We start from the raw sequence: 13125 nt of genomic DNA, 5'->3' as shown, positions 1-13125 counted from the left end.
TCTAATAATCAGACAAAAACCTCATTAATTTCTCTAGACGGATCCCACCTATGAGTAGCATTGTACTGCTTTGCCCACCATACTAATATCTTGATGGTTTTCAAAAGCCTCCATGATAAACCTTGAAAAATAAATAGATTTCTATTCTTCCATAGACGCCATGTTATCAATCCAAAGAGAGAAGCCCAAGGGGCTAAGAATCTTGGTGCCCATTCATGATTTCATAAATTTCTCTAACCCAATCTAAAAGATTTCCTGAAAAGAACTGGGGTTGATGATTTAGAGGCACAAGATTTAACCAAACCTTTTTGGCTGTCGGACAATCCCTAAAGACATGCAAAATATGTTCTATACTATGGTGACAGACTGAACATGTTGAATTTTTGCCAATTCCTATTTGCACATGCTCTACATTAGTAAGAAATCGTTGCTTTCAGACAAGCCACAAAAAGAAAAAAACGAACGCGATGTGGTCCTTGAAATTTCCAAACATTCTGCCATCTAATATCTCGTGTATTGCACGTATTTTCTTTTACCATTTGATATGCACTCTTAATCGAGAAGCCCCCATTTGAGGACCGAACCCAAAAGATTTTGTTAGGTCCTACTAATGGGTGTGGAGAGATAAGGTCGCAATTCTTTTAACGATTTCTTCTGGCAACTTTTCTCGAAATGCCTCTAGGTTCCTTTCATTTGGGTGTTTGATACCAAGTATTGAACTAGATTATAAAAAAAAAAAATTTAATTAATATTAGATTATGGTCGTGACCGGAAAATTTTAACTAACAAATATAAAAATTAAATATATCTTTTTGTTGAAATTCTCAAGGACCCAATTTATGGATCACACTAACTCAATCAAAATATTAAATATTAGTACATATTTTCAAGAATTTTATTATAAAAGAAGAATTTTCTAGTACGAGTAAAAGACTAATTTTAGTAAATCAAATTAAGAAAACGTAATTACAAAGTAAAATATAATTACTTTTATTGTAAAAAATTATAAAAGAAGAAAGCTTAGTAATTAATAATTCAAGTACTCAAAAATATTTAAAAGATAATTACAAAAATATGCAATTAATAAAATTAAAACATAATCTATCAAAAACATATTTAAAAACTTATTTGAAAAATGAAGAATTAAAAAATGAATTCATAAATAATTTTGAATACATTTAAAATTTTAAATAACATCATTTATAAACATGATTAAATATTACATGAATTTAGATTTATGAATAATAACATGAATTTTAATTACTTCTAAACACAATTACAACACCCCAAAAGTATCATGAATATAACATGAAATTAGAAATGTAAATATTCCTTTTTACATATTGGATTTGATATAAATATGGTTACCATTAGGATTCTCATTCTTCAACAAGCTATTGAGCTCATTAACAAATCTTTCCATAATTAGGGCAGGCAAGTAAAGTGGGACTACGATCCAATCTTCTCCTTTGTTGTTTGTGAATGGTATAAGATGTTTTCCATATGTATTGTTGGCATCTCCACCATACACTACCTTTCCCCAACCAAAATCCATATCTTGGAACTTGATTCGTGTCAAATTCAATAACAAGAAAGAACACCGGTTCAAGGTAAAGGCAGGTCGACTGTTAGTCACCAGAAAATCGGCTGTCGATTTCATGTACTCTTTCGTTGCTTTTTGTTTGGCTTGTTTCACTAGCTCTATTGTGTATTCTAATGGACTTTGACATAGTTTGTCGGCAGTTGTTACGGTTGTTGGATAGGCTGTTACGTTTCTGTAATAACCTAATGGTAATTGAGGATTAAACTTGGAATGTGTGACACATGGTCAGCCCCATGGGCGTGTGTCCTCGTCGTGTGCCCCTAAATACATGCTGACGTCATAAACAGAATGTCCAGGTTTTTGGATATGGGTGTGTCTAGGCCATGTGAAAGACACGGGCTAGGGACACAGGCGTGTGCTTGACCGTATGAAAACCCCTGTAGGTTCGAAATAGAAAATAAATTCGACTAATTCCACATGGGTTAGGGACACGGGTGTGTCCCAAAGCATACAGGCGTGTGCATTGTCTCCACAGGCGTGTGAGGCTTAACTTAGAAAATTTGTATAAAATTTTCTTAGGTTCTCGGTTTAGTCCCCGATCATTTTCGATGTATGTTTTGGGTATCGTAGGCCCATAATAGGGACACTAAAATGTTGTTTGATTGGTTTTAATTTGGAACGAAATTTTATAACACGTATTTTTTGAAAATGTCCAAGTATGTGTCTGGTAACGCCTCGTACCTGTTTCTGGTCTCGGGTACGGGTAAGGGGTGTTACTGAACGTGTGTTAACGACACAAATAAGGTGAATATGTTGGTCTGAGTCAAGTTGTAAGGCTTTGGTATGACATCTCCATAGGCATGCAGTATCATGAGTTGTACATTGATAATGTGGGGGAATCAATTTACATAAAGCCAAGATTTCATTGGATCAAAAGAAAACAGAGAGATTGATCATGTTGTTAGGTTGAATGATTTCATCGTCATTCATATCCATAAATTCTTGATCAAACTCGTGATGTGCACATGCTACTCGAGGTGGGGTTTGAGCATTTAGAAGATGTCTTTCGCAAACAGGTGAAATGGTAGGAGACGACGCACTTCGGGCTATTTTGCTTAAGGCTTTCATGAACTGCAGCCGGTGGCATTGCCCATGGTGTGGTTGTGGTGGATAGTAAAGATGAAACCACCACTCTTCAATCGTGTCATCTGTGCTAAAAATTGACTTCAAAATAAGAAATTATATAATAAAAAGTCTAATGCAAATAATTTTCAACCAATACCTTTTGTAAATGTTTATTTAAAAAATTTAAATCTTAAACTTAAATTCTCTATAAAAAAACTCAATGAAGGAGATTATGACTAAATTTACTTGTAAATAAATAAATAAATAATGACTAGCTATCATTTTTTTATTTCAAGCTAGAATCAAACCTCCACTTCTTTAGGGTCTTTTTTAATAGTTAATTAATTAGTAATTATAATAAATAATTTTAAATTAAATTTTATTAAAAAGATAAAAAACTAAATTTTAGAATTTTATTTAAATTTTGTTATTTAACATATATTTTATATATAAAAGGTAAAAACAATAAATTGGAAATATTCTATTTAATTTTTTTATCGATAAGGTGAGGATTCTATTTACTACAAGTTAAGACCTGCAATAACCCTTTAAATGTGTTATTTAAAATATACAATAAAATAATTAATACTATGAGTTTTTAAAATATTTTTCTTTAGGCAGGGATCTTGCCACTTGATGTAATTGTTAATGTAAAGAGTTGAATTTAATTACTTTTTCTTAAATAAAAATTTTGTAGTTTTGAACTTTTCAAAAGTTAAAAGTTGGAAGTAAATAATTTTAATATAAAATATTTAGTTTTGTCTTTTCTTTCAATTTTTTAATTTTATCTTTACTTTAATCACATAAGGTTTGATTTTGCCTCTAAATGTATACTTAAGTAGGTAGGAAAAGGATAGTATGAAACAAATACGTCATATCATCCTATATCTTTTATCAATTATTTAATGTCATTTCAACATCTTTTTTTTTATATAATTGACACACCATTTTGATAATTTTTTAAACCTGAACCGTAGACCTTCAACCATAAACCCCTTAAACCCCCAAATTTGAACACTAGACTCAAGACCCTAAACTTTGGACTTAGGACCTTAAACCTTGGACCACGGACCTTTCAGGGTTCAGGGTCCATGGTCCAGGGTTTAGAGTTTAGGGTTCAAGGTTCAGAGCTTGGGTTCAAGGTCCAAGGCTCAGGTTTAAAAAATTACCGAAATATATGTCAATAACATGAAAATAAATATTGAAATGACATTAAATAATTGATAAGAGATACACAATAATATATCGTCATCTCTGCTTCATACAATCCTTTCTCACTTAAGTAACACTTGAATGAATATATGAATAAATATGTCAATAGTCAACTTTCATATACATAAATTAAAACTAAAATAGTTATATACTTTTTTATTTTTTGAAAATGGGTACCGCTCAAAAGTTAAATTAATAATTTAGGAAATAATTTTAGTGTTATATTTTCAAGCAGAATTGGTACATATCCTAAAAAGCAACTTGAGAGTAAAATGGGTAGGCATCATTTTAAATCTATAAGTTAAAATAAAATATATGCCCAAAACTAAAAAGTCTAGAGATTTTAATTGTATACATATTTTAAAAATAGATGAAAAATAAAATATAATAATTTGTAAATATAATAATTTTTTGCTCGACAATTAAAATTATTTATTTAATGAACATGATGAATAAAAGCATCTAATCATATTTCTTGTAGTGTTAGGACTTTGAGGAAATATTTTAACATATAGTGATGTATTATACATTAGATATGAAAACTTAAGGAAATATCTGACCTCGATTAGGAAGATGGGGCAATTCAGCATCTCACCATAACATTTAACATCAAATAGAAGCTCATCCATGCATGGAAATGGTGGAAGAGGATTGTCACCAAATTGCTGGAGGGTAACATCAGCATCCCCTTCAATGAACAACACACCTTTGTCGATGCAATCCACGCTCAGCTTGCCATTAGGCCCCTCCTTTAACCTACCCGCAAATGGATAATAAAACACTAGAGTTTTTGCTATTGCATCTCTAATTACTTTAGCAAGATCTTTCCCTTCCATGGAAGGGTTATATCGATAAAGTAGGATTACTGGATATATAAATTGGTGACCATATTGATCATCAATGTCCGAAAATGGCTTATACTCACGAGGGGTGAGCTTAACGGGAGCCACTAGCTGTGGTTCACTCCTGCGGACCTTGAACGCTAGAGAGGTTGGCAGTACTGTTCTAGCAATGGGAGTTTCAAATTTATAGGATTATGGTTCAGAAGGAGAGTATACTTGGTTTTGGGTTCTTCTTGTTCTTCAATTCCTTCCTATGTTCTTATATATATATATTGATTTCAATCTTCAAGTATCACTTAATATTCATTTTTTAAAATTGCCACTTGAACTTAATGACTAACTATCATAATAATAATAATGAAATAAGAGGTTAGGAAAAGGAACCATTTAAGTATTATAAATTAAGGTAATTTATCCATTTTAAAAGAAAATATAATTAACCTATACAAATTTTATGTATAATATTTAATGTACTGTCATTGTGAATCAATCATACTAAATTTTTGAAATCTTGAAAACAAAATCAGTAGGAATAGGTGATTACATATACCTGATAAAAAGTATATGTAATTGTGCCTTATTAACAAGTTTAAATCTTCATGGAAATAGTTTATCATATATGATGATGAGTGAGCAATTGCCCAACTAGTAACATGAGTTTTAATTACTTCTAAACACAATTACAACACCCCAAAAGTATTATGAATATAACATGAAATTAGAAAAGTAAATATTCCTTTTTACATATTGGATTTTATATAATTATGGTTACCATTAGGATTCTTATTCTTCAACAAGCTATTGAGCTCATTAACAAATCTTTCCATAATTAGGGCAGGCAATTAAAGTGGGACTAATATCCCATCTTCTCCTTTGTTGTTTGTGAATGGTATAAGATGTTTTCCATATGTATTGTTGGCATCTCCACCATACACTGCCTTTCCCCAACCAAAATCCATGTCTTGGAACTTGATTCATGTCAAGTTCGATAACAAGAAAGACCACCGGTTCAAGGGGAGGCCAAGTCGACCGTTAGTCACTAGAAAATCTGCTTTCGATTTCATGTACTCTTCTGTTGCTTTTCCTTTGGTCAGCTTCACCAACTCTATCGCGTACTCTAATGGACTCCGACATAGTTTGTCGGTAGTTGTTACAGTTGTTGGATAGGCTATTGAGTTTCCGTAATAACCTAATGGTAATGGAGGATTAAACTTGTAACGTGTATTAACGATACAAATACGGCGAATATGTTGGTCCGGGTCAGGTTGTAAGGCTTTGGTGTGACATCTCCATAGGCATGCAGTTAGGATGATATGAGTTGTACATTGATAATGTAGGGGAATCAATTTACGTAAAGTTGAGATTTCATTGGATCCGAAGAAAAAAGAGAGATTAACCATGTTGTTAGGCTGAGTGATGTCATCATCATTCATATCCATAAATTCTTGATCAAACTCGAGATGCGCATATGTTACTCGAGGTGGGGTTCGAGCATTTAGAAGATGTCTTTCCCAAACAGGTGAAATGGTAGGAGACAATGCACCTCGCGCCATTTCGCCTACTACTTTCATGAACTGTAACAACCCGGTGGCATTGCCCATGGTGCGGTTGTGGCAGATAGTAAAGATGAAACCACCACACTTCAATCGTGTTACCTGTGCTAAAGGTTGATGTCAAAAAAGGAAATTATATAATTAAAAGTAGTAATACAAATAATTTTCAACCAATACCATTTGTAAATGTTTATTTAAAAAAATTCAAATCTTAAACTTAAATCCTCTTTAAAAAAACTCAATGAAGGAGATTCATTGCTAAATTTACTTGAAAATAAATAAATAAATAATGAATAGCTATAATTTTTTTAATTTCAAACTTGAATCAAACCCCAACTTCTTTAGGGTCTTTTTTAATATGTTAATTAATTAGTAATTATAATAAATAATTTTAAATTAAATTTTATTTTCCTCCCCAAAACTTTTAATATAAAATATCATCAAAATTCAAAAAAAACAAAAAAAAACTAACTCCTTGTGTGAATCCTTGATGCTAGTTGACTTTTTTAGTATAAGGTATAGATTTATATATATAAGAAAGGATAGTTGTGAGAACAATAAAATGTCACATGCAATAAAATAAGAGGGCCATTTTCAACTTATAACCACTAGTGGAAAAAAAGGTAATTAGATGATAAATGTAAATAATTTTATTTTAATAAGGAGAACAATTGTATTTGTAAAGATGATGAATAAAAGCATGTAATCATATTTCTTGTAGTGTTAGGAGTACGGGGAAATATCTGACCTGGATTAGGAAGAGGAGGCAATTCAACATCTCATCATAACCTTTAACATCAAAGAGCAGCTCATCCATGCATGGGAATGGTGGAAGAGGATTGTCACCAAATTGTTGGAGGGTAACATCAGCATCCTCTTCAATGAACAACACATCTTCGTCGGTGCAATCCACGCTCAGCTTGCCATTAGGCCCTTCCTTTAACCTACCCACAAATGGACAATAAAACACTAGAGTTTTTGCTATGGCATCTGTAATTACCTTATCAGGATCTTTCCCTTCCATGGAAGGGTTATATGGATAAAGTAGGATTACTGGATGTACAAATCAGTGACCATATCGATCATCAATGTCTAACAAACCACTAGCTCTAGTTCACTCCTTCGAACCTTGAATGCTAGAGAGGTTGGTTGTACTGTTCTAGCCATGGGAGTTTCAACTTTATGGGATGGTGGTTGAGAAGGAGAATATACTTGGTTTTGGACTCTTCTTGTTCTTCAATTCCTGCCGATGTTCTTGGATATATATTGATTTCAATATTCAAGTAGCCCTTAATATTCATTTTTTAATTACCACTTGAACTTAAATGGCTTACTATCTTAATTAAAAAAAAAGAGGTAAGGTAAAGTAAAGTAACCATTTAAGTATTATAAATTAAGGTAATTTATCTATTTTAAAAGAAAATATAATAACCTATATAAATTTTATGGGATAATATTTAATGTACTCACAATATATAAATTTTATGCATTGTCAATCAATCATGCTAAATTTTTGAAATCTTGAAAAAAAAACAATAGGAATAGCTAACTACATATACCTGATAAAAAGTATATGTAATTGTGCCTTATTAACAAGTTTAAATCTTCTAGTTGATCATATATAATGTTGACTGAGCAATTGCCTAAATAATAACATGAAATTTAAGTAATTTTAAACGCAATTACAACACCCAAAAGTATTATGAATATAACATGAAATTAGAAAAGTAAATATTCCTTTTTACATATTGGATTTGATATAATTATGGTTACCATAGGATTCTCATCCTTCAACAAGCTATTAAGCTCATTAACAAATCTTTCCATAATTAGGGCAGGCAAGTAAAGTGGGACTACGATCCCATATTCTCCTTTGTTGTTTGTGAATGGTATAAGATGTTTTCCAAATGTATTGCTAGCATCTCCACCATACACTGCCTTTCCCCAACCAAAATCCATGTCTTGGAACTTGATTCCAAGAAACACCACCGGTTCAAGGCAAGGCCACATCGATCACTAGTCACCAGAAAATCTGCTGTCAATTTCATGTACCCTTCCGTTGCTTTTCCATTGACCTGTTTCACCAGATCTACCGCATACTCTAATGGACTTTGACATAATTTTTCGGCAGTTATTACGGTAATCGGATAGGCTATTGCGTTTCCATAATAACCTAATGGTAATGAAGGATTAAACTTGGAACGTGCGTTAACAATACAAATAAGGCGAATATGTTGGTCCGGGTCAAGTTGTAAGGCTTTGGTATGACATCTCTATAGGCATGAAGTTAGGATGTCATGAGTTGTACATTGATAATGTGGGGGAATTAATTTGCGTAAAGTCGAGATTTCATTTGATTCGAAGAAAAAAGAGATATTAATCATGTTGTTAGGTTGAGTGATTTCATCGTCATTCATATCCATAAATTCTTGATCACACTCAGGATGTGCATATGTTACTTGAGTTGGGGTTCAAGCATTTAGAAGATGTCTTTCCCAAATAGGTGAAATGGTAGGAGACAATGCACACCGGGCCATTTCACCTACGGCTTTCCTGAACTGTAACAACCCGGTGGCATCGCTCATGGTGCGGTTGTGGCGGATAGTAAAGATAAAGCCACCACACTTCAATCATGTTACCTGTGCTAAAAGTTGGTGTAAAAAAAAATTGTATAATCAAAAAGTCGTAATACAAATAAATGTCAACCAATACTATTTGTGAATGCTTATTTAAAAAAGTCAAATCTTAAACTTAATTTCTCTTAAAAAAAAACCCTTCAATGAGAGATATTCATGGCTAAAATTACTTGAAATAAATAAATAAATAATGAATAGCTATAATTTTTTATTTCAAACTAGAATCAAACACCCACTTCTTGAGGGTTTTTTTAATATGTTAATTAAATTAGTACTATTAATAAATGATTTTAAATTAAAATTTATCTTTTCTGCCCAATTTTTAATATAAAATATCATTTAAATTTTAAAAATAAAACCAAAGAAAAAAAAACCCTGTGTGAATAATTAATGCTAGTTGACTTTTTTAAAATAAGGTATAGATTTATATATAAGCAAGGACAGTCGTGAGAATAATTAAATGTCACATGCAATAAAATAAGAGGGCCATTTGCAACTTATAACCACTAGTGGAAAAAAAAGAAGTAATTATATGATAATACCACGTTAGTGAAGTAATTAATATAAATTTATTTTAATAAGAAGAATGAATAAAAGCATGTAATCATATTTCTTGTAGTGTTGACCTGGATTAGGAAGAGGGGGCAATTCAATATTCCACCATAACCTTTAACATCAAAGAGAAGCTCATCCATGCATGGAAATGGTGGAAGAGGGCTGTCACCAAATTGCTGGAGGGTAACATCAACATCCCCTTCAATGAACAACACACCTTCACCGGTGCAATCCACGCTCAGCTTGCCATTAGGCCCTTCCTTTAACCTACCCGCAAACGGATAATAAAACACTAGAGTTTTTACTATGGCATCTCTAATTACCTTAGCAGGATCTTTCCCTTCCATAGAAGGGCTATATGGATAAAGTAGGATTATTGGATGTAGAAATCGGTGACCATATCGATCATCAATGTCCGACAATGACTTATACCCACGAGGAGTGGGCTTAATGGGAGCCACTAGCTCTGGTTCACTCCTGCGGACCTTGAACGCTAGAGGGGTTGGCTGTAATGTTCTAGCCATGGGAGTTTCAACTTTATGGGATGATGGTTGAGAAGGAGAATATACTTGGTTTTGGGCTTTTCTTGTTCTTCAATTCCTGCCTATGTTCATAGATATATACTGATTTCAATTTTCTAGTTGTATTTAATATTCAATTTTTTAATTGCTACTTCAACTAACTAAAGAGATTAGGAAAAGGAACCATTGAAGTAGTATAAATTAAGATAATTTATATAATTTTATGGCATAATATTTAATACATTGTTAATATTCAACCATGGAAAATCACTTCACAAATAAAGTTTTATTGAAAACTTCAAAAAACAATCAAGTATGGAAAAATTATTTTATATACCAATAAAATCAATCCATATCATATATTTTTTCATGTGGTATATACAATTCTACTATATCTTCCTTTTCTTTTCTCTTGCAAACAAGAAAAATAATAGTATTTGATTTTTGCACGAAAACCTATGGTTCGCCATAGTTAAGATCTCATTTTCCTCTTTGAATTACTCTCTTTTTCTAAGCTCCTATCATGTGAATGAATCTTTTAATTAATTAATCAAAATATTTATGGTCCCTCAATTTTTAGAACTTTTAAAATGGTCACCTAATTAATCTTATTTATTTTTTTAATTTTTTAATTGTCATTTAGTGTTTACTAAGGTGTTAGTTCAAATTTAGTATAATAATAAATTTATCTTTCAACTTTTATATATTATATCAATTTAGTGATAGTTTTAAAAAAATAATTTTCATTGTTGAAACCATTTTTGAAATCAACTTTCCATTTGAAAAAAAAAATGAAAATAAAAATGGGAGTCGCCACCAATCTTTTTTACATGAGGTGTGATCGGATCACCTTGAAATTTGATCTTTTTAATAAAAGGTTTGATTTATTAAAATAATATTTTTTGGTCTACAAAAATCTGAAAATGAGTTCGGGAGTCGGTTACATACGAGGAAGGGTTAGCACCTTTGTAACGCCCAAAATTGGTACCTAATTGATTAATTAATGTTTTAATATCGAAAGTTGAAAACTCGAAAAGAATTTAAAATATGATCCCTCTCTTTGTTATGTTATTTTTAATTAAAATTACTCGAATAAATCAAAATGTGTATAAAATACCTTCTTATCTCGAAGTAACAAAATGTCACATCCCGTAAGTTAGGACACGACACCTTGAATCCTTGAGAATAAGTTTGCCTTCTATTATTTTTTACTTAAATCTCATATATTTTAATTTTAAAAGGATATTCAGTCATTTAGGTTCAACGAGAAAAATCGAAACCCAGTAAGTTAGGGTACGACTTATCGAATCTCCAAATACGGAACATTACCTTATTTTGAAAATTTTTGAATAATAACGAGTGTAATATTTAAACGATGTGCATTTCTCTTATTTGGGGTGTAATATAAAACGGTCTATTATAGATAAATACATTTAAACGCAATTTTTGACGTAATTTTAACGAAATGAGATAAAATGGTGATGTAGAAAACGAAACGATGATATACGAATAAAATGTCGCGTCAATAAATGACAATAATATAAATTACTAATAGAATATTTCATAATGCACATAATGTCGATAATCACATAATATATACTATTTTAACACTAATATGAACAATCAAAGAAAAATAAAATAAATAATAAAGTAAATAATAATAATGATAATAATAATAATAATGACAAAATATGCCCATGAAATGACAATGCCAATTTTAAACATAATAAAGACAAAGAAATAAATAAATAAATAAATAAATACATAAATGAATATTGAGGAAAATAGTTTATAAAATATTGAGAATGAAGGATCAAATTAAAATATAAATGAAATTTGGAGTGCAATTTGTAATAAAGTACATAAATATGTAATAATGGATGACAAAACAAAATAAACAAATAGATACCCAATAAAAAAGAAAATAAGACAGTTTTAAATAATAATAATAATAATAATAATAATAATAATAATAATAATATAAGCTAACGAGTAAATACATAAGGAATTAAAATGAATAAATGATTCGATTGTCACTCAAATCAAATTAACAGGATAAATTAAGATAAAATAGATGAATGGCAGACTAAAATGAAAATCGTGAAAACTAGTGAGGACCAAGTGGGCAAATAACCCGATCCTTCGGACACGCGTCCCTTCTCCAGGAGATCAACGAACCAAGGACCAAATTGAAAAGCATAGAAAACATGCGGTAAAATTTCTAAAAATTAAAAGAAAAAGATCTGGACCTAATTGTAAACCATCCAAGAAGTGGAAGGACTAGGGTTAAAATTATACCCTAGTCCAAAAACACGCGGACCTTGAGGCTTTGGGTCGGGTCAGAAGTGGGTTGGCCAAAACGACGCCGTTTTGGGGCTATTGTAGCCAGCCCTAAACGACGTCGTTTAATGGGGCCTATAAAAGCTATATTTTAAAAAAAATCATTCTTTTTACATTTTCAAAAAAAAGTTGAGAAACTCTCTTAGTTTCTCTAAAAATCCCCCAGGCCAGCGTAACTTCGGCGTAGGCTTCGGTCGGCGACGGTCGGAAAATAATAAAAATTTTCCTTTTTTAGCCTTTCGTCCTCCCAAGCCCAGATCTGGCAGAATATTCCCCAAAAGTCCTCAACAAAATCAAAAAAAAGTCAAAGAAACTCTTTCGTTCCGTTTACTCTGACCGCAAAAAAGGTAAAAAAAATTTGTATTTTTGAATATATATGTATGTATGTATGCTATATTCGAAATAAACATGCGACAAAAAAAATGGAAATATACCTATGTAAAAAAAAACTATAGTTTTTTTAAAAATGTCTTCCTCTTTTGATTTTTTTTTCGTCTTTATTTCTCTATTTTTGATTGCTTTTTCGTGTCTATTTTCTTTTTAAAAAATGAATAACAGATAAAAAAAAAGCAAAATCACCTTTGAAATTTTAGTTTTTGTTTTTTGATTCTCTAGTGCATGTAAAAAAAGTACATGGTCTGTTATGGCCTTTTTTATAGCCGAAGTTACAAGATTCTTTTTTGTTTTTTTGCTTCTGTCTGCTTCTGCTCTTTTTTTTTTTCTTTTCTTTCTCTACTACTTGCTTGTTTTTTTTGCTGTTGCATGTTTGTTCTTCTTTGCAGGTGGCGGTGGCAGAGG

At 31.3% G+C, this 13125-nt stretch overlaps 2 pseudogenes; both read right to left on the bottom strand.

Annotated features, from left to right (window-relative positions):
* Nucleotides 1-2473: 2473 nt before the first annotated feature.
* On the bottom strand, nt 2474-4905 carry LOC108471571 (benzyl alcohol O-benzoyltransferase-like; annotated as a pseudogene).
* A 557-nt stretch (nt 4906-5462) lies between these two features.
* Nucleotides 5463-10074, bottom strand: LOC108471572 (benzyl alcohol O-benzoyltransferase-like; annotated as a pseudogene).
* Nucleotides 10075-13125: the final 3051 nt, after the last annotated feature.

This window comes from Gossypium arboreum, chromosome 11 (assembly GCF_025698485.1).
Source record: "Gossypium arboreum isolate Shixiya-1 chromosome 11, ASM2569848v2, whole genome shotgun sequence".
Taxonomy (NCBI): domain Eukaryota; kingdom Viridiplantae; phylum Streptophyta; class Magnoliopsida; order Malvales; family Malvaceae; genus Gossypium; species Gossypium arboreum.
The sequence above is the reverse complement of the archived record's forward strand: the minus strand, read 5'-3'. Positions and strand labels throughout refer to the sequence as shown.